At 41.5% G+C, this 23,033-nt stretch overlaps 2 protein-coding genes across 3 annotated transcripts in view; both read left to right on the top strand.

Annotated features, from left to right (window-relative positions):
- The window catches only part of LOC137421804 (uncharacterized), a 342,299-nt gene that overhangs the window by 181,822 nt on the left and 137,444 nt on the right, over positions 1 to 23,033 (top strand). The gene's annotated exons all lie outside the window — the stretch shown is intronic.
- The window catches only part of LOC144891033 (uncharacterized), a 38,035-nt gene continuing 31,096 nt past the window's right edge, over positions 16,095 to 23,033 (top strand). The window contains exon 1 of the mRNA XM_078773281.1: positions 16,095 to 16,471. The gene's annotated coding sequence lies outside the window, so the exon portion shown is untranslated. The remainder of the gene's footprint in view (positions 16,472 to 23,033) is intronic.

The raw sequence follows: 23,033 nt of genomic DNA, 5'->3' as shown, positions 1-23,033 counted from the left end.
ATGTATCATACCTTAAAAGAAGATGTCAACACGTTAAACTGGAACACACTACCTACACTTGGAATTTAGGTGTTCTTCAAGGAAAGCCACGATACCTCTGGCTCATTTTTAAAAAACCAGATGGAGAGGACGGTACTAATAAGAATAATGCCCTGAGTGATAATGCAAAGGTGAAACAACTTCGGGTTTCTCTTGATGGCACATTTTATCCGCGAGATAGATTGGAAATTGATTGGGAAAAAAATGATTATGCGGAAGCCTACAAGTCCTACCAAAAGGTGTGTGAAAGTAATGGTAATAATGATCCTATTTTGGATATGGTTGCGTTTCAAAAACTTTATACAATCTACGCAATTGACCTGAGTTCTCAAAAGGAAACTATAAAGTCTAATCGAGTGGATACTTCTCTATACATTGAAAGAGGGGAGAGTGAAGAGGTTAATGCATATTGTTTGCTTTTGGAGGAAACAGAATTACAGATTAATACAGATAATGGTGTTATGATTAATATCACATAGGTTTTTTCTCATAAATAAATGGTTGGGGTATATGTTAATCAAATCAATCTTAATAAATTAACATCTTGTATTCAAAATCAAAAGCCTTGTATTATTAATGTTAATACAATTCAAAGAAAAGGAGCTGTAAGAATTGATGTTTTACTCACACACACACAAGTAAAAACACTAAATGATGTTGGATCACTTAAAATTAAAATGACGAAACCTATGTTAAAGAAATATTCAATAGACGAGTCAAGAGGAGGATTTCTCCCGTTTCTAATTCCTTTATTTGCTGGTTTAAGTGCGGCGGGAGCATTGACTGGTGGTATTTCAGCAGCGGTAAAAACTGCTAACGAAAGGAAGGCACAACTAAAAGCTCAAAAAGAATTGGAAAGACATAACAAGGAGTTGGAGAAACAAATTAGTGGAAGTGGTGTAATTGTAGATTTTGCTCAAAAACTTGAAAGTCTACCTGATAAAGCTAGATTGTTGGTTGGAGATATGCTTTCCTCTATCGCTCAAGCGGGTGTTAAACTAACTAAACGGGGTAATGGATTGTATCTTTCTCATAAATAAATGGATAAATGGTTTAAACAATTTGGAAAGAATACAACGTCAAATATAGAACTAGCTAAGTATTGTAAAACACTAAAAATTGATAATGTGGTTATTTGTATGAGAGATGAATTAACACATATAAATAAGAATACAAAGAATATTATTATGAATTTAGACACACAGAATGGTTCTCATTGGGTTTGTATTCATAATAGTCAGGATAAATATTATTTTGATAGTTATGGTATGCCACCACCTGTTGAAGTAATACAATTCTTACAGAATGGTGTTTATCAAACATTCCAAGTTCAAGAAATTAATTCTAAATGTTGTGGCCAATTATGTTTATATGTATTATTTCAACTCAACAATAATGAAAATTTTTATGATATCATTTTTTATCTAATATAAATGACCTATGTTGGAAAAGATGGTTCTATCTTTGGAAAATCCTCTCAGGATATTGATTTATCAAATTATTATACAAAGGCACAGGCTGAACGACAAAAATATAGTGTAAGTAAAAATATTAATATGAAGAATACTTATAAATTAATCAATTATCCAAACCCTACAGATGCGAATGACTTGATTAGATTCAGTGATTTATCACAATATATATCTTTAAAGAAAACAGCACGTTTTGTGAAACAAGTAAAATTTACAACCACAACACCTGGTTATACTGACCATACACCTTTCCTCATTGAATTTAACTACCTGCTTACAATTAAATTTTATAAAGAAGGACATTTAGTTAATATGCGAATTAATAAATGGGGGTATGATATGCCTGATTTAGGGTATAATTGGTCTTTTTCAATAAACATAGAAGACCTACATGATTTAAATCAGTCTCGTAAAGAAGAATATTATCCACTTGGTGAAGATAAGGATTTATGTGGAAGTACAATTAGTAAACAACAAATACGTGATTTTAAGAAAATAAAAATATATGATAGTATAGCGATGGTTCGCATGACAAAGAAGGAAGGTAATGAGATAAGGATAGAAAGCCGAGGAATACAAACCGATTTGGTAGTGGGAAGATGGGGTGGTATTACCTGTCATAATATTAATCTCACATATATTTCTGATACATAAATGGCAGGAAGAAGACTACAAGAGAATTATAATTTTTGTATTCAAGGATACCTACAAGAAAAGGGTGCTCGGTATTACATACCTTATGATTTGGAGCATATACATGGGAATTTTGTCATAAAAAACTGGCCTTATACTGATATTGTTAAACCCACAAATAGAGACTTGTTTAAAATATTAAATAAAAATGAACTTCTCAAAGTTATGAAATATAAAACTCTTTTAGAAATCGTCAACAAATCTTATTGGTATCCTATTATGAGAAAAATAATTATAGATACAAGAATATCTCAAAATCCAGATGAGTATATGTATAATATTCTTTGGGGTTCAAACTCAAGGGTAGCAAGGGATGAGGAAGGAGTTGAAGAAGAGAAGGAGGAAAGAGAGAAAAAGGAGAAGGAGGAAAGGGAGAGGGAGGAGAAGGAGGAGAGGGAGAAAAAGGAGGAGAAGGAGGAGAGGGAGAAAAAGGAGAAGGAGGAAAGGGAGAAAAGGGAGAAGGAGGAAAGGGAGAAAAGGGAGAAAAAGGAGAAGGAGGAGAGGGAGAAAATGGAGGAGGAGGAGAGGGAGCAAAGAGAGAGGGAGGAAAAATATAAAAAGATGGAAATCACTGAGATTCATAAAAGATTGAGTGTATTAAAGCAAATAAATCAATCTCAACGCACCGAAGAGGAAATTAAAGAATTAACAACTCTTATGAAGATAATGGTTTCAAAAATAAGAACGTCAATGTCTTCAATTTCAGAGATTTAAACGAGAAAGTGGTGAAGAAGAAGAAGAAGAAGAAGGAAAAGATTATGTGATTGATGATGTTGGTGTCATTGACTTTAGTTAGTTTTTATTTGTAAATAAATGGAGGAGAGAGTGAAGGCATTCCTTAGGATTCTTTATGTTTTAAAAATAAAGATTGAAATGTATATGTTGAAAACCAAAAAGGTTTTGATACTCTGTCGGAATTTTTCTGATAAATAAATATGAGTTATTGTCTCAAATGTAAAAAGAAAACTAAATCTAAAAATATCTCTTATGTTAAAGCTAAAAATAATAGAGTTTATCAAAAAGGAATATGTCAAGTATGTGGCTCTAAAAAGTGCCAATTCATCTCTCCTAAAAGAGGAGGAGACATACAAAAGTTTCTGTCAGGAAGTAAATTTACAACAACTGGAATTCCAGGGGAATTACACCTTCCAGGGTATTCTTTCTGTGGTCCAGGAACAAACTTGGATAAAAGATTAGATGAGGCTGACAATCCTAAACCTTGGTCTAAACCTACAAATAGGGTTGACGAAGTGTGTATGAAGCATGATATTGCTTATGGGAAAACCACTACGTTGACTGAAAAACATAAAGCCGACAGCGAAATGTTGTATAATTTGTCTTTGATACAAAATCCAACGTTGAGAGAGAAAGTTGATAGGTTTATTGTGAGAAATTTGATAAATGCTAAATTGAAACTTGGTCTTGGTTATTCCTCAAAAAACTATTAGGCTCTAATGATGCCATCAAGACTGAGGAGCTTTTGGCTGAAGAATTACACAAACCTATAATCACAAAGTTTAAAAGAAGGAAGGTTTATTCTAAATACACTGACCACATATGGTCCGCTGATTTAATTGAATTGAATAATGACAGGGGATACAGGTATGCTTTAACCGTTATTGATTTGAGGAGTAGATTTGCCTGGGTTGTCCCTTTAAAAAATAAAAGGGGTGATACTTTAATGTTAGCCTTTAAGCTAATATTTGATCGGGATAAAAGGAAACCAAAGAAGTTATGGACTGATGAGGGAACAGAGTTCTATAACAAAATATTCATGAAATTTCTTAAGGGGAAGGGTATTAAATTATACAGCACCTTTAATGAAGGAAAGGCAGTTGTTATTGAGCGTTTTAATCGTACTTTAAAAGAGAAATTATATAAAAAATTCACACAACTCGGTTCTCAAAAATGGGTGTATTTAATTCAGGATATTGTAGATAATTACAATAATACAGTTCATTCATCAACACAATCAAAACCATCAGAAACATTTACAAAATTAGAATATGAAAAGGAGATTAATTTGAGAAAGCCCAAGTTTAAAGTTGGTGATATTGTAAGAATATACAAATGGAAAAGTCATTTTGAGAAAGGTTATACACAAAAATGGACTCGTGAATTATTTAAAATCATTGATGTAATGGATACAGTCCCTTGGACCTACAAATTATATGATTTAAATGGAGAAGAAATCTTGGGTTCATTTTACTCACAAGAATTACAAAAAACACAAGTAAGCAGCTAATACCCTTGAAAATAATAAATAAATAAATAAAATGTAATGGGGATACGTTTTTAAATCTGTGAACCCCAAACACAGAATCCCACAACTTTTTAGTTGGGGCTTAACTTTTGTGTGTGTATAATGGGGATACGTTTTTAAATCTGTGAACCCCAAACACAGAATCCCACAACTTTTTAGTTGGGGCTTAACTTTTGTGCGTGTATAATGGGGATACGTTTTTAAATCTGTGAACCCCAAACACAGAATCCCACAACTTTTTAGTTGGGGCTTAACTTTTGTGTGTGTATAATGGGGATACGTTTTTAAATCTGTGAACCCCAAACACAGAATCCCACAACTTTTTAGTTGGGGCTTAACTTTTGTGTGTGTATAATGGGGATACGTTTTTAAATCTGTGAACCCCAAACACAGAATCCCACAACTTTTTAGTTGGGGCTTAACTTTTGTGTGTGTGTGTATGTGCGAGTGAGTCATAATAATATACAAACCCTAACCCAACCCAAGCCCTAACCCAACCCCATCCCTAACCCAAACCCATCCCTAACCCAACCCATCCCTAACCCAACCCCATCCCTAACCCAACCCCATCCCTAACCCAACCCCATCCCTAACCCAACCCCATCCCTAACCCAACCCCATCCCTAACCCAACCCCAACCCTAACCCAACCCCATCCCTAACCCAACCCCATCCCTAACCCAACCCATCCCTAACCCTCACATTCAAAATCCCAACCCTAACCCAATCCCATCCCTAACCCAACCCCAACCCTAACCCTCACATTCAAAATCCCAACCCTAACCCAACCCATCCCTAACCCAACCCCATCCCTAACCCAACCCCATCCCTAACCCAACCCCAACCCTAACCCTCACATTCAAAATCCCAACCCTAACCCAACCCCATCCCTAACCCTCACATTCAAAATCCCACCCAAACCCTAACATAATCTTTCTTTTCTTCTTTTTAAAATACGTATTTCTTTTTTTTTTTTCCTCTTCCTCCAATTCTGTCTTTCAAGGCTTTTAAGTTTGAAGAAGTAGAAATGGGAAGAAAGAATTTTCCAGCATTTTCTTCCTCGAACTTTCTTGATATTGCTTAAATCAAGCGTCATTAAATAAAGAACATTGTTCATTGCTTTAGAATCCAAAGAGTCTCCAAGAGGAACCCCACAGGTAGAGTCTCCAAAATAAAACCAACTTTCCAAGTTCCCAAGGTATAACCACATTCCTGTTGAGCCTCCAAGATAGGTATCACATTCCGAGTCATCAAAACAAAACCCCCATTCCGAGTCTCCAAAAATATAACCATCTTTCCAAGTCCCCAAGGTAAAACCACAATTTTCAGAAATATTGGGGGTTTCCGTGATAAGTCTCACATAGTATAACTGCGGACCATCAGGGAAAACTTCCCTTTCCCAATTTTGTAGGGTTTCTATGATGTGTCTCACATAGTATAACTGCGGACCATCAGGGAGAATTCCCATTTCACAATTTTTTAGGGTTTCTATGATGTGTCTCACATAGTATAACTGCGGACCATCAGGGAGAACTCTCCTTGCCCAATTTTTTAGGGTTTCTATGATGTGTCTCACATAGTATAACTGCGGACCATCAGGGAGAACTCTCCTTGCCCAATTTTTTAGGGTTTCTATGATGTGTCTCACATAGTATAACTGCGGACCATCAGGGAGAACTCTCCTTGCCCAATTTTTTAGGGTTTCTATGATGTGTCTCACATAGTATAACTGCGGACCATCAGGGAGAACTCTCCTTGCCCAATTTTTTAGGGTTTCTATGATGTGTCTCACATAGTATAACTGCGGACCATCAGGGAGAACTCTCCTTGCCCAATTTTTTAGGGTTTCTATGATGTGTCTCACATAGTATAACTGCGGACCATCAGGGAGAACTCTCCTTGCCCAATTTTTTAGGGTTTCTATGATGTGTCTCACATAGTATAACTGCGGACCATCAGGGAGAACTCTCCTTGCCCAATTTTTTAGGGTTTCTATGATGTGTCTCACATAGTATAACTGCGGACCATCAGGGAGAACTCTCCTTGCCCAATTTTTTAGGGTTTCTATGATGTGTCTCACATAGTATAACTGCGGACCATCAGGGAGAACTCTCCTTTCCCAATTTTCAGAAATTTGTGGGTCTCCAATGTATGACTTGTATTCTGGCTCATCAAGGTAGAACTTGTTCAGTGGGTTTTGTTTTGATAACTCACAACAAGTATCATCATGGTAAAACTCTTTTTCAGGATTTTGTGGATCTCCAAGGTATAACTCTTTGGCTGGGTCATCAAGGTAGAACTCGTTCTGGGGGTCTTGGTTGTTCAAAATGTCTTCAAACAAAAAAATAACTTCATCCCAAGTTGTGTTAAAAGCAGAATTTTCATTTCGTATCTCAGATACAATTTCCTGTGAAAGAAAATAACAATGTATTAATTTAATACAATATTTTTTATTTGTATAAATCAAGCTTTATGAATATTAAAATAAACTTTGTTAACTCTTACACGAGTCTCATCTTAAAAAAAAAAAAAAAAAAAAAAAAAAAAAAAATTAAATAAATAAATAAATAAATAAACAAACTTACCTCCATTGATAAGAGGTTCGAGTCCAGTTCATCAATCTGAAGGTTGAGTTCTACACAGGTAGTAGGACTCCATGGAATAGCAAAGTTATCCCATTCCATTTCGGCATAGTAGTCCATTCTCAAGTGAAGCAGAAAGCGTGTTTGAAAAAGCCTGTGTGGTCGGTGCCTTTTATAAGGACTGGGTGTGTCTTCCTGTGGAAATTCCCTGGGCGTGTCTTAACTGGAAATGATGTGATGGAAATTCCCTGAAAATGATGTAATGTATTACCTGGAAATGATACAATGCTGAAGAGTTTATAAAGTGGGTGGGACTTAGCAAAAGTGGGAGGAGCTTAGCAAAAGTGGGCGGGGCTTAGTAAAAAGTGGGCGTGGCGTAACAAAAAGTGGGCGGGGCTTAGTAAAAAAATGGGCGTGGTTTACCAAAAAGTGGGCGGAGCTTACCAAAAAATGGTATGTGGCACTGGAGGCGCTCAAGCAAGAACATTGAGGGAGGTTTACCATTTTATCTTAGCTCAGTTAAAATATCTTAATAAAGAACCAAACTCAAACATATTTTTTGTTAATATATTAGATGGTGAAGAGAGTTGTAGGAGAATTAAATTATTTCCCACGCATAAACAAATATTTGTAGGGTCGTTGTTTGAGTGGGTTATATTCACCAGATGATATTAAGAGTAAAAGGTTAAAAGGTCCATGAGGTCAGAAGGATCACAGGTGTTTAAGTGGTCTAATGAATAAGGATAACATGTCAAAAGGTTAGAAGGTTCGTAAAGAACAGGGTGAGAGAAATATAGGTGTTTAGGGGCAATGAGGGAGGGAAAGAATTAATATGGAAGTGAATGGGTCAATGTTTGAGTGGGTCAAAGATTAATCTGCCAGATGATATGTAGAAGAAGGATGATAGGTCTATAAGAGAAAACAAATATTTGTAGTGTTTGAGTGGTCTAATGAACAACATTAAGGATAGGTACTACAGACAAAAGGTTCATAAAGATGAGGGTGGGAGAAATAGAGGTGTTTATGATTTTTGAAAAAGACAAGGGGGTAAATGACATTAGATAGGGATTTCCCATGTTAAACGGAGGTGTCCCAGAAGCAACATTATTACACTACTCAGGCCAGGGGTAAAGCAGAAGGGGTACCGGATAACCCACTATTAAGGTAAAAAAAACCATGGTAGATAGAGAGTAAAAATAAAAGCAAACCATAGCAGGAGACCGAGTTGACAGATGGATTGTTTATAGAGCCGGAACGCGAGAGTTTAGTATTTAAAACGGAGCCCTAAAAGACTTATTCAACTGGGACAGGAAATTAAAAGGGGAATTAGATCAGGCTTTGGCAGCAGAGGTTGAGGTTCGTGATTCGAGCAGGACAACTTTTGTGATTCGTGAAGATTGAGAACTTTTGTGCTTGGCGCGCGTGTGATGACGGAGATGACACAAAATGGTGCGAGATTCGGAGGGATACAAGGCGATACAACGAACAGGATTATGGGATATATGGACATAATGACTTCAAAAGGCGAATAAAAAAGGCACCAAACCAACAACAATTATGTATATTTCAACGAGACATGCAGTCGTGGCCAAAAATATTGGCACCCTTGCACTTTTTTCAAGTAACTCACAATTTTCTCTAAAAAATAAGTTGAAATTGACAAAAGTATTTGTCCTCCACAATTCTTTATTTCCCTGTTAATATTACAGAATCTTTGTTTTTGGTTCAGAACTGAATAGAATGTATCCTTTTGAATCAGAAAATAAAAAGAAATGGCATTGACAAAATTATTGACACCCTCGACTTAATATTTGGTATCACAGCCTTTGGACAAAATAACTGCAGTCAAGGGCGTTGTATAGCCATGAATGAGCTTTCTACACCTCTCTACTTTGAGTTTGGCCCACTCTTCTTGTGCAAACTGCTCCAGTTCTCCCAGATTTGAAGGGTGCCGGTCCCAACTGCTGTTTTCAGATCTCCTCACAGGTGATCAATGGGATTTAGATCTGGACTCATTGCTGGCCACTTCAGAACAGTCCAGCGTTTTGTCTTGAACCATTCCTGGGTGCTTTCTGAAGTGTTTGGGGTCATTGTCCTCCTGCAAAACCCATGACCTTCGACGGAGACCCGGCTTTCTGTCACTGGGTTGAACATTGCACTCCAAAATGCCTTGGTAATCTCCTGATTTCATGATGCCATGCACACATTCAATGCATCCAGTTCCAGAGGCAGCGCAGCAATGCCAAAACATCACTGAACCTCCTCCATGTTTGACTGTAGGGAAGGTGTTCTTTTCTTTGAAGCCTTCATATTGTTTTCTATAAACATAGAGATGATGTGCCTTTCCAAAAAGCTCTAACTTGGTCTCATCTGTCTACATGACATTCTCCCAGAAGGATTTTGGCATGTTCAGGTGTGTTTTGGAAACTCCAGTCGGGCTTTCTTATGTCTCCCTCACAGCAGTGGGGTCATCCTGGGTCTCCTACCATAGAACCCCCTTTCATTGAGTTGGCGACGGATGGTGCGATTTGAAACTGCTGTACCTTGTGTCTGAACATCAGCTTGAATGTGTTTGGCAGTTGATTGAGGTGCTTTCTCCACCATTCAAACAATCCTTCGCTGCAATCTTCGATCAAGTTTTCTCTTGCGACCACGTCCAGGGAGGTTAGCTACAGTGCCATGGGCCTTAAACTTCCTGATAACATTGCGTACAGTGTACACAGGCACATCAAGGTCTCTGGAGATGGACTTGTAGCCTTGAGATTGTCCATGCTTGGCTACAAACTTGTGTCTGACCTCCTCAGACAATTCTCTGGTTTTCTTTATTTTCTCCATGCTCATTGCGGTACACACAGTGACACAAAACAGCAGAATGACTCCTTTTCTCCATTCAAACTGGTTGAATGAGTGATTTTTATATTTAAAGCTCCTGCAACTCACCACAGGTGAGTTCAATTCCGAAAGTAAACGAGAATCACCTGCTTGAAATCTAATTGTTTCTTACAACTTCTAGGAGGTGCCAATAATATTGTCTGGGCCATTTTAGTATTTCTGTGAGGAATAAGATTTAGTAATTTTTTAACCTTTTTTTGTTTTGTTCCACTGCAAACGAAAGAAATCCATATGTGGATACCAAAATATTTTTTAATTTGAACAATTTCCTGGAAGAAATGGTGCATTATTTGAAAAAAGTGCAAGGGTGCCAATATTTTTGGCCACGAGTGAATAACAGCAAAGATTGTCTCAAGAAAAAATTTATCTATAACTGGAAATATCGATCTGTCTGTGTCTGTATGTTACATATACACTTACACATCTGGATGGATTTGGACCAAATTTTGTACACAGGTAAAATGTTGTACCTCCAGGTTTATGCATGTTTCCGGTTCCTTCGGCCTCAAGGAAAATGATGGGGTATACTTTTTACGCAATTGCTGTTGGTTTGAATAGTGCCACCTTTGGTGAAGTTGAGTGCTACAGGATGGATTGAATTTCCCTGGCCAGCTGCCTGACTGTCATGTTCTATGGTTATTCTTGCCACCACAATGGCTAGCCTTTTCCAATCACTGGGGATGGGTACTTTAAGTTCGTCTATTTATAAAATACTTTAAAATTTCCCATTATCTCTGGAAACCACCACTAATTCTGAGCAAATGCGGGGGACAATTGAGGTATTCTTGAACTACAAACACACACACACACACACACACACACACACACACACACACACACACTAAACCCCGAATCCTGCTGCGCATGTGCACGGGCTGCAACGACGAAAAAAAGAAAAAAGAAAAAAGGAAACCTGTTTTGGGGGTAGGGGCATTGCCCCTCCCCCATAATCCACGTGTGACCTACAAAAGTTTACTCATCGTTTTAAATGAATATTTGAGCTTCCACCACTGATAGAGCAATAACATATTGGCTTAATCTTCCTTTTTATATCAATATAAGTTGATCAAACTTTACAAGCAAAATGTCACAGGAAATCAAACTTTTCACTAAAATTTTAGAACAAATGGAAATGTGGAGAATATGGATGGAGTCAAAGTTCATTTTCATGAAATATTATTTGTGGGTATAGAATCCTCTATTCGGTTAGTTTTGAATAAACAAGTAAAAGGAAACAGTATCATATTTTTACAGTTTTTCTTGATCACTAACAACATCTAACATTAGCAAAACAGTAAAAACATGAATCAGTGTTTTTGTGGTTTGCAAAATGCAATTATGTTGTCAATAATCAAAATCAACGATTCGCATCAAAATGATACATTTGTCAACAAACGAAAAGCTCACATTTATCAATCATTTCACAAAGGTTCAATAAATTCAAAATATAAACATCAGAATGTTTAACTCTTTCATTCTTTTTTTCGTCATAATATTTCAGTCTGTTTGCTCTTGTTTTATTGGAATATTTGTCAAGTGACCATACATTTTACCTGCAACCGTGTTGGCCAGGTGTTGGCTCAACGATTCAGGTGGCTGACTTAAGATCTTAGGTTTCTTGAGTTCGAACCCATGTCATGCCATTAAAATACCACCAGGTGGGTTTACTCAGCCTGCCATCCTTCCAAAGTCATCAAAATGAGCACCAGATCACTGGTAACAGGGGCACTGCATCAGTGGCACAGCTAAAAATGATGCAACCAGCAGGCATAGGCTGCGTACAAAACAACATACGAGTGCATATTTTTGTGGATATCAGTTAGCAGTTAGCAAATAATGCAAGTACAGTCAAACCTGTGTCGAACGACCGCTCAAGGGAGATGGAAAAATTGGCCTTTGGACGGGTGGTCTTTCTGTACAGGGTTGCGGCCGCCATCTTGGCTACCATTTTTCTGCAATACAACGACGATATTCAAGCACAAGTAACCAAATGCATGCAGTAAGCAAACCTGACTTCCTGACCTTTATTAACTCCACCACTGAAGGTGGACAGAGGTTATTTTTTCACTTCTGTCTGTGAGCAAGAAGTTGTGGTCAGATTCGGACAGGGCAGCAACGTCACAACAACGGCGGAACTTTTCTTACCAGTTATACTCGGTGGTTTGTCATTGTCTTCCCAGCATTGTTTGTCTGTGCTCTTCCCTTTTAAATGCTGAGCATCAAGCAAGGGAAAAGCACGTACCATTTTTAAAGTCTTCGGTATGACTCAGTTGTGCTTCAAACTGCCAACTTCCCAGATGTGGAGCTAACGCTCTAACCATTACACCGCCAGGTCTGGGCTCTGGTATCAATCACAGAGATCTGTTTGTGTATTTTGCGTGAAAACTGTTTTATGCTTGGAAAGGTGACTGAATCTTCCGATTGAGAATGGAATCAATGAGCCTTATTAACATGTTTGAGTTTAAGAAGGGAAGCAAATTGTGTGGTTGCTGGTTGCGTTAGACAGGTGATTGTTCTGTACAGGTGATGTAACAAACGTTTCCTCTGTGGGGGGGGAATTTACGTGGCTGCAATGGACAGGTGGTCTTTCTGTAAAGGTGGTCGCTAAGGCAGGTTTGACTGCATTTTTTTTTTGACTTCAGGCACCAACAGTCAGTTTGTGAATGACTTGGGTAAAAAAAACGGTGAATGGCAAACGATGAACCAATAAATTCCACATTCGTGTGCAACCTTCAGTCGAACGTCACGCAGTGACAGCAGGTTCTCCATATTGTCATTCCAAACAGCATCATTCATCATACCAATCACAAATTAATACTATCGTGTTGATATATCAAAATATGTTTAATCATGGTTGTATTGAGATATTATCAAACCAGCAAACCATCGTCATCTGTTCACTTCCGGATTTGGGAGCAAGCTCCGTGTCGATCACATTTCAAAATCATAATTGTATTGAGGAATTTCTGAAACCACCTACCTTGCGACACCAGCTGGAATCCCAAAAAGTTCCTCAGAAGGTTATTATATTTCCTTTTAGGAAAATATAAAACTGTAATGGTTAATAAACGCCACCAATCCGACACCAAATATTTAAATTTCAACGAGATCTACAACAGCAAAGATTGTCTAGTTTATTCCCCCTATCATGTGACCTTACTTTGTACGAGGGTCCGGGGGCATGCTCCCCCAGGAAATGTTGAAAAATTATTGTCAAAATATGCATTTTGGGGGTGATATTGTCTAAAATGGAACAAAAAAACTATGCAAATGAACAAATGATATTTAGTGGAAATGTTTTAATTTCATCTGAACATCCATTGCTGGGAAGATTCTTTTCAGTTAATACAGCATTTTATTATTATAAAAGAAATTGCTTCTGAATACCACATACCTTTTTTTGTTGTATACAAAGTCGAGGCTCATGGAAGAGCAAACACAAAAAAACACAAAAGCATAAACAGAAACACACATGAAACATAACAAAGGGAGCGGGAGACAACAGGGGGAGAGAGAGGGAAGCACACCAACAGTAGGGAACATGGACATCGGGAGTTCTATGGAAGGGAGAGGGCTGGGGTGAGGTGCACAGTACAAAACAAATGGACACAACAAGGACTTTTAAGAAAGAAAGCAGAATTTTTAAAAGGTGCGTTTCTTTTTTATATTTATACAGAGGGCTTGTGTAAGAGCTAACATATTGTTATGAATTTGGGTAGAGGAATATCTAGAGCCAGGTAGATCTGTACAGGTAGGTCACGACTGTCGTGATAGGGAATCTATATGTAATACGTTCTGTGTCGCCCGAATGTCGGTATAAGTGCGTATTTGTGTCCCCGCCGCGAGGGGGCGGGGCGTGCTAAATAGTACAGGGATTATGGATAACATTCCCTCGTTTGTCGTTCCCTCTGTCACCAATCCAGTGTCCCTTATGGCAACACACTCACATAGACACGTAGATAGGCCCATTAGTGCACACATTAAATAAATCCCTCCCTTACAAAAAGACTTGCAGGAAAGACAAGCAGGAAGCGGCTACGTACAACGCCGGCGTGGGCATCAAACATCGAGTGAGGCAAGCTATAGCCACACCCAAGGAACATGTGATTGGTTGAGGCGGAAGGCGCAATGGTTGGTGCGCAAGGCGCGAACCTTCGGCCAATCAGTACGGAAGGCGCGAACACACGACTTCGAAGGGGGTCGCTAGTTGGGGGGAAGAGCGGGGGTGACGTCGGAAGGCGCGAAAAGATCACGAAGAATCGAGGCTCTGATTGGTGGTGCGTTGGGGCTGACATCACACCGTGCATGACAAAACGGCTCTTTCGCGGGCATTTCGCCCCCCCCCCCTCCCCCTTCGTGCTTGTGTGGCTCTGCGCTGGACCCTTCGTGCTTGAAGCTCTCTCTGCGCTGGACTCTTAGAGATCTGTTGGTTCTTCGTCCCTGCGTGTTCGTTGGCATCTTCCCTGAATCTTCGTGGTGCTTTTGGTCCTGCGTGGTGCTTTTGGTGCTGTGAGCGAACGGACCTCGTGTGCGACCGACGAGGAGCTTGGAGTGGGGCGTGCCACTGAGCGGGTCGCTCGGGGCCTGGCGGAGCACGTGACCAAGGCGGACTGAGGCTTCTTCGCGCTGGCGTCGGGGCCGGACGGGGCCGCGTTGGACGACGGACACACCACTGTGGACAGTTAAGACGCACCACATCTCACACAAATACACGACGAACGTTTTATTTTATTAATTCATTTGCTTTGTCTCGTATTTGAAGTCTGTGTGGGGACGTCCCAATTTAGAATTAGGTTTTGTCGTCGCATTTCTTTGTATCGGGTTCCGTTCAATAAATCGTTTACTTTTGTACATTGAATTTGGGTTTCGTTTTGAGTTACATTCCCTCCAGGATCGGAGCTGCCGTCGGGGCTACAGGTATGCGCTTGCTGCTTCTTCCTCTTCATTCTTCCTCCTGTGCTTTTATAGTCGAATCCGAATTGATCGTCACTTCAAGTAAAGCCGTTCTGTCGTCCGCGGTCCTACGGTATTAACCGAGGGAATCGTGTGACAATATTAAACACGAAAACATGCACGGACACATAAAACCTACAATGAAGGGAGCGGGAGACAAGAGGGGGAGAGAGAGGGAAACACACAAGCACAACAACAGTAGAGAACAGGGACGTCGGTAGGTCTGTGGAAGGGGGAGGGCTGGAGGGAGAAGGGAGGGGTACACGGTATTTGGGGTACATTAATGGGGGTAGAAAAGATCAATGTTTTGGATAGGGGACGATAAGAGATGGTGATGAACAACTGTTTTAAAAACCTGGAGGGAAGGAGGAGTGGAATTGAAGAGAGTGTGGGAGTTTGCTCCAGAGGTGGAAAAAAGAGTTAAGGTGAGCTGAGAGTCTTGATTTTGGCAGGTTCACCAGAAGAGGGTTGCTGGCAGATCTTGTGCGACCTGTAGGAATATTAGGGGGACAGAGCACGGACAGAGAAGGGGGTGCAAGACCGGAGAGGAGTGGAGAGACCACCAACCTGCCTGCGGTGAGTGAGTGATAGGTCCTCAGAATCAGCTTCATTGTTATAAATGTTGGTAAAGTGGTGTGATAAATGTTGGTACAGTAGTGGTGTAAATGTTGGTGCAGTGGTGTTATAAATGTTGGTGCAGTAGTGTTATAAATGTTGGTGCAGTGGTGTTATAAATGTTGGTGCAGTACCGGTAGTGTTATAAATGGTGGTACAGTAGTGTTATAAATGCTGGTACAGTAGTGTTATAAATGTTGGTACAGTGGTGTTATAAATGTTGGTACAGTAGTGTTATAAATGTTGGTACAGTAGTGTTATAAATGTTGGTACAGTAGTGTTATAAATGCTGGTACAGTAGTGTTATAAATGTTGGTACAGTGGTGTTATAAATGTTGGTACAGTAGTGTTATAAATGTTGGTACAGTAGTGTTATAAATGTTGGTACAGTGGTGTTATAAATGTTGGTGCAGTAGTGTTATAAATTGGGTACAGTGGTGTTATAAATGTTGGTACAGTGGTGTTATAAATGTTGGTGCAGTAGTGTTATAAATTGGGTACAGTGGTGTTATAAATGTTGGTACAGTGGTGTTATAAATGTCGGTACCATGCAGTAGTAGTGTAAATGTTGGTGCAGTAGTGTTATAAATAAAGTGTGACGTGTTAAATATTATGATGAGCAACTTCCCTTAAATCCCGAAACCGAAACTCCCGTTCGTCCCGTGTTGGTTCTCCGTGGGTGAGAGCAGCACAGCACGGATATCCTCATGCACAGCACAGCACGGATATCAGCACAGCACGGATATCCTCATGCACAGCACAGCACGGATATCCTCATGCGTTTTATCGTCGATATCGTACCATCTGAGAAAGGTAGATTTGGAATCGAGAGGAGATTGTAGTTCAGGTGAAGAGAAGAGGAAGAAGACGAGGATCTCGAGACTGAGACTGTTGAGGTTTTTGTGAAACGTTTGGACGGACGAGCGGATCGGGGCGCTTCCGAACGTGTTCTCACCTGTCCAGGTACCGAATGGAGATGATAACCTTGTGTTACAGACAAAGTCAATGGAGTGTGTTTGTATCATGGTGAATATTACCCCCAATGTGTTACCATGGTAAGGTAATAGACCACTGCACGCACACTGTACCACAATAGTTTGAATCTTTACATGTACCTGAATGACCGGTTTGATGGTAGTTTCTCTCCATTTTGAATCGGTTCCGCATTGCAAATCGTTTACACACTCAGTCTGTAGTTTTAAATGTTTCTCATGGGGCCAGTGGGATGGTCTAAAGGTACGCACACTCACCTTGAGCTGCTTCGCCTGGGTTGGAATCCTGACCGAGCTTTCAACTGTTTCACACGCGGGGTGATTCGTCAATGTGTGTACTGTTCCTCGAATGGACGTTAAATTAGGTATCCTGTCTGCCAGTATTCGTTGGTGGATGTTAAAGATTCCATGGTGTCCTGTCTGCCAGTATTCGTTGGTGGATGTTAAAGATTCCACGGTGTCCTGTCTGCCAGGATTCGTTGGTGGATGTTAAAGATTCCACGGTGTCTTGTCTGCCAGAATTCGTTGGTGGATGTTAAAGATTCCATGGTGTCCTGTCTGCCAGGATTCGTTTGTGGATGTTAAAGATTCCACGGTGTCCTGTCTGCCAGAATTCGTTTGTGGATGTTAAAGATTCCATGGTGTCCTGTCTGCCAGAATTCGTTTGTGGATGTTAAAGATTCCACGGTGTCCTGTCTGCCAGGATTCGTTGGTGGATGTTAAAGATTCCATGGTGTCCTGTCTGCCAGAATTCGTTTGTGGAAGTTAAAGATTCCATGGTGTCCTGCCTGCCAGAATTCGTTTGTGGATGTTAAAGATTCCACGGTGTCCTGTCTGCCAGGATTCGTTGGTGGATGTTAAAGATTCCACGGTGTCCTGTCTGCCAGAATTCGTTGGTGGATGTTAAAGATTCCATGATGTCCTGTCTGCCAGAATTCGTTGGTGGATGTTAAAGATTCCATGATGTCCTGTCTGCCAGGATTCGTTGGTGGATGTTAAAGATTCCACCGTGTCCTGTCTGCCAGAATTCGTTGGTGGATGTTAAAGATTCCACGGTGTCCTGTCTGCCAGAATTCGTTGGTGGATGTTAAAGATTCCATGATGTCCTGTCTGCCAGAATTCGTTGGTGGATGTTAAAGATTCCACGGTGTCCTGTCTGCCAGGCTTCGTTGGTGGATGTTAAAGATTCCACGGTGTCCTGTCTGCCAGAATTCGTTGGTGGATGTTAAAGATTCCACGGTGTCCTGTCTGCCAGAATTCGTTGGTGGATGTTAAAGATTCCACGGTGTCCTGTCTGCCAGGATTCGTTGGTGGATGTTAAAGATTCCACGGTGTCCTGTCTGCCAGAATTCGTTGGTGGATGTTAAAGATTCCACGGTGTCCTGTCTGCCAGAATTCGTTGGTGAATGTTAAAGATTCCATGGTATCCTGTCTGCCAGAATTCGTTGGTGGATGTTAACGACTCCATGGTGTCCTGTCTGCCAGAACTCGTTGGTGGATGTTGAAGATTCCACGGTGTCCTGTCTGCCAGAATTCGTTGGTGGATGTTAAAGATTCCATGGTGTCCTGTCTGCCAGAATTCGTTGGTGGATGTTAAAGACTCCATGGTGTCCTGTCTGCCAGAATTCGTTGATGGATGTTAATGATTCCACGGTGTCCTGTCTGCCAGAATTCGTTGGTGGATGTTGAAGATTCCACGGTGTCCTGTCTGCCAGAATTTGTTGGTGGATGTGAAAGATTCCATGGTGTTCTGTCTGCCAGAATTCGTTGGTGGATGTTGAAGATTCCACGGTGTCCTGTCTGCCAGAATTCGTTGATGGATGTTGAAGATTCCATGATGTGATGTCTGCCAGAATTCGTTGGTGGATGTTAACGATTCCACGGTGTCCTGTCTGCCAGAATTCGTTGGTGGATGTTAATGATTCCACGGTGTCCTGTCTGCCAGAATTCGTTGGTGGATGTTTAAGAATCCATGATGTCCTGCCTGCCAGAATTCGTTGGTAGATGTTGAAGATTCCACGGTGTCCTGTCTGCCAGAATTCGTTGGTGGATGTTAAAGATTCCATGATGTCCTGTCTGCCAGAATTCGTTGGTGGATGTTAAAGATTCCATGGTGTCCTGTCTGCCAGAATTCGGTGGTGGATGTTGAAGATTCTACGGTGTCCCTGTCTGCCAGAATTCGTTGGTGGATGTTGAAGATTCCATGATGTCCTGTCTGCCAGAATTCGTTTGTGGATGTTAAAGATTCCACGGTGTCCTGCCTGCCAGAATTCGTTGGTGGATTTTAAAGATTCCATGGTGTCCTGTCTGCCAGAATTCGTTGGTGGATGTTAAAGATTCCACGGTGTCCTGCCTGCCAGAATTCGTTGGTGGATTTTAAAGATTCCATGGTGTCCTGCCTGCCAGAATTCGTTGGTGGATGTTGAAGATTCCATGATGTCCTGTCTGCCAGAATTCGTTGGTGGATGTTAAAGATTCCATGGTGTCCTGTCTGCCAGAATTCGTTGGTGGATGTTGAAGATTCCACGGTGTCCTGTCTGCCAGAATTCGTTGGTGGATGTTAAAGATTCCATGGTGTCCTGTCTGCCAGAATTCGTTGGTGGATGTTAAAGATTCCATGGTGTCCTGTCTGCCAGAATTCGTTTGTGGATGTTAAAGATTCCACGGTGTCCTGTCTGCCAGGATTCGTTGGTGGATGTTAAAGATTCCATGGTGTCCTGTCTGCCAGAATTCGTTGGTGGATGTTAACGATTCCACGGTGTCCTGTCGGCCAGAATTCGTTGGTGGATGTTAAAGATTCCATGGTGTCCTGTCTGCCAGAATTCGTTGGTGGATGTTGAAGATTCCACGGTGTCCTGTCTGCCAGAATTCGTTGGTGGATGTTAAAGATTCCATGGTGTCCTGTCTGTTAGAAGTCGTTGGTGGATGTTAAAGATTCCATGGTGTCCTGTCTGCCAGAATTCGTTGGTGGATGTTGAAGATTCCACGGTGTCCTGTCTGCCAGAATTCGTTGGTGGATGTTAAAGATTCCATGGTGTCCTGTCTGCCAGAATTCGTTGGTGGATGTTAAAGATTCCATGGTGTCCTGTCTGCCAGAATTCGTTGGTGGATGTGAAAGATTCCATGGTGTGCTGTTTGCCAGAATTCGTTGGTGGATGTTAAAGATTCCATGGTGTCCTGTCTGCCAGAATTCGTTGGTGGATGTTAAAGATTCCATGATGTCCTGTCTGCCAGAATTCGTTGGTGGATGTTAAAGATTCCATGATGTCCTGTCTGCCAGGATTCGTTGGTGGATGTTAAAGATTCCACGGTGTCCTGTCTGCCAGAATTCGTTGGTGGATGTTAAAGATTCCACGGTGTCCTGTCTGCCAGAATTCGTTGGTGGATGTTAAAGATTCCATGATGTCCTGTCTGCCAGAATTCGTTGGTGGATGTTAAAGATTCCACGGTGTCCTGTCTGCCAGGATTCGTTGGTGGATGTTAAAGATTCCACGGTGTCCTGTCTGCCAGAATTCGTTGGTGGATGTTAAAGATTCCACGGTGTCCTGTCTGCCAGGATTCGTTGGTGGATGTTAAAGATTCCACGGTGTCCTGTCTGCCAGAATTCGTTGGTGGATGTTAAAGATTCCACGGTGTCCTGTCTGCCAGAATTCGTTGGTGGATGTTAAAGATTCCATGATGTCCTGTCTGCCAGAATTCGTTGGTGGATGTTAACGATTCCACGGTGTCCTGTCGGCCAGAATTCGTTGGTGGATGTTAAAGATTCCATGGTGTCCTGTCTGCCAGAATTCGTTGGTGGGTGTTGAAGATTCCACGGTGTCCTGTCTGCCAGAATTCGTTGGTGGATGTTAAAGATTCCATGGTGTCCTGTCTGCCAGAATTCGTTGGTGGATGTGAAAGATTCCATGGTGTGCTGTTTGCCAGAATTCGTTTGTGGATGTTAAAGATTCCATGGTGTCCTGTCTGCCAGAATTCGTTGGTGGATGTTAAAGATTCCATGGTGTCCTGTCTGCCAGAATTCGTTGGTAGATGTTAAAGATTCCACGGTGTCCTGTCTGCCAGAATTCGTTGGTGGATGTTGAAGATTCCACGGTGTCCTGTCTGCCAGAATTCGTTGGTGAATGTTAAAGATTCCATGGTATCCTGTCTGCCAGAATTCGTTGGTGGATGTTAAAGACTCCATGGTGTCCTGTCTGCCAGAACTCGTTGGTGGATGTTGAAGATTCCACGGTGTCCTGTCTGCCAGAATTCGTTGGTGGATGTTAAAGATTCCACGGTGTCCTGTCTGCCAGAATTCGTTGGTGGATGTTAAAGACTCCATGGTGTCCTGTCTGCCAGAATTCGTTGATGGATGTTAATGATTCCACGGTGTCCTGTCTGTCAGAATTCGTTGGTGGATGTTGAAGATTCCACGGTGTCCTGTCTGCCAGAATTCGTTGGTGGATGTGAAAGATTCCATGGTGTTCTGTCTGCCAGAATTCGTTGGTGGATGTTGAAGATTCCACGGTGTCCTGTCTGCCAGAATTCGTTGATGGATGTTGAAGATTCCATGATGTCCTGTCTGCCAGAATTCGTTGGTGGATGTTAACGATTCCACGGTGTCCTGTCTGCCAGAATTCGTTGGTGGATGTTAAAGATTCCACGGTGTCCTGTCTGCCAGAATTCGTTGGTGGATGTTTAAGAATCCATGATGTCCTGCCTGCCAGAATTCGTTGGTGGATGTTGAAGATTCCACGGTGTCCTGTCTGCCAGAATTCGTTGGTGGATGTTAAAGATTCCATGATGTCCTGTCTGCCAGAATTCGTTGGTGGATGTTAAAGATTCCATGGTGTCCTGTCTGCCAGAATTCGGTGGTGGATGTTGAAGATTCTACGGTGTCCCTGTCTGCCAGAATTCGTTGGTGGATGTTGAAGATTCCATGATGTCCTGTCTGCCAGAATTCGTTTGTGGATGTTAAAGATTCCACGGTGTCCTGCCTGCCAGAATTCGTTGGTGGATTTTAAAGATTCCATGGTGTCCTGTCTGCCAGAATTCGTTGGTGGATGTTAAAGATTCCACGGTGTCCTGCCTGCCAGAATTCGTTGGTGGATTTTAAAGATTCCATGGTGTCCTGCCTGCCAGAATTCGTTGGTGGATGTTGAAGATTCCATGATGTCCTGTCTGCCAGAATTCGTTGGTGGATGTTAAAGATTCCATGGTGTCCTGTCTGCCAGAATTCGTTGGTGGATGTTGAAGATTCCACGGTGTCCTGTCTGCCAGAATTCGTTGGTGGATGTTAAAGATTCCATGGTGTCCTGTCTGCCAGAATTCGTTGGTGGATGTTAAAGATTCCATGGTGTCCTGTCTGCCAGAATTCGTTTGTGGATGTTAAAGATTCCACGGTGTCCTGTCTGCCAGGATTCGTTGGTGGATGTTAAAGATTCCATGGTGTCCTGTCTGCCAGAATTCGTTGGTGGATGTTAACGATTCCACGGTGTCCTGTCGGCCAGAATTCGTTGGTGGATGTTAAAGATTCCATGGTGTCCTGTCTGCCAGAATTCGTTGGTGGATGTTGAAGATTCCACGGTGTCCTGTCTGCCAGAATTCGTTGGTGGATGTTAAAGATTCCATGGTGTCCTGTCTGTCAGAATTCGTTGGTGGATGTTAAAGATTCCATGGTGTCCTGTCTGCCAGAATTCGTTGGTGGATGTTGAAGATTCCACGGTGTCCTGCCTGCCAGAATTCGTTGGTGGATGTTAAAGATTCCATGGTGTCCTGTCTGCCAGAATTGGTTGGTGGATGTTAAAGATTCCATGGTGTCCTGTCTGCCAGAATTCGTTGGTGGATGTGAAAGATTCCATGATGTCCTGTCTGCCAGAATTCGTTGGTGGATGTTAAAGATTCCATGATGTCCTGTCTGCCAGGATTCGTTGGTGGATGTTAAAGATTCCACGGTGTCCTGTCTGCCAGAATTCGTTGGTGGATGTTAAAGATTCCACGGTGTCCTGTCTGCCAGAATTCGTTGGTGGATGTTAAAGATTCCATGATGTCCTGTCTGCCAGAATTCGTTGGTGGATGTTAAAAATTCCACGGTGTCCTGTCTGCCAGGATTCGTTGGTGGATGTTAAAGATTCCACGGTGTCCTGTCTGCCAGAATTCGTTGGTGGATGTTAAAGATTCCACGGTGTCCTGTCTGCCAGAATTCGTTGGTGGATGTTAAAGATTCCACGGTGTCCTGTCTGCCAGGATTCGTTGGTGGATGTTAAAGATTCCACGGTGTCCTGTCTGCCAGAATTCGTTGGTGGATGTTAAAGATTCCACGGTGTCCTGTCTGCCAGAATTCGTTGGTGGATGTTAAAGATTCCATGATGTCCTGTCTGCCAGAATTCGTTGGTGGATGTTAACGATTCCACGGTGTCCTGTCGGCCAGAATTCGTTGGTGGATGTTAAAGATTCCATGGTGTCCTGTCTGCCAGAATTCGTTGGTGGGTGTTGAAGATTCCACGGTGTCCTGTCTGCCAGAATTCGTTGGTGGATGTTAAAGATTCCATGGT

The sequence above is a fragment of the Myxine glutinosa genome, chromosome 2 (genome assembly GCF_964187855.1).
Source record: "Myxine glutinosa chromosome 2, kmMyxGlut1.1, whole genome shotgun sequence".
NCBI lineage: Eukaryota > Metazoa > Chordata > Myxini > Myxiniformes > Myxinidae > Myxine > Myxine glutinosa.
The sequence above is the reverse complement of the archived record's forward strand: the minus strand, read 5'-3'. Positions and strand labels throughout refer to the sequence as shown.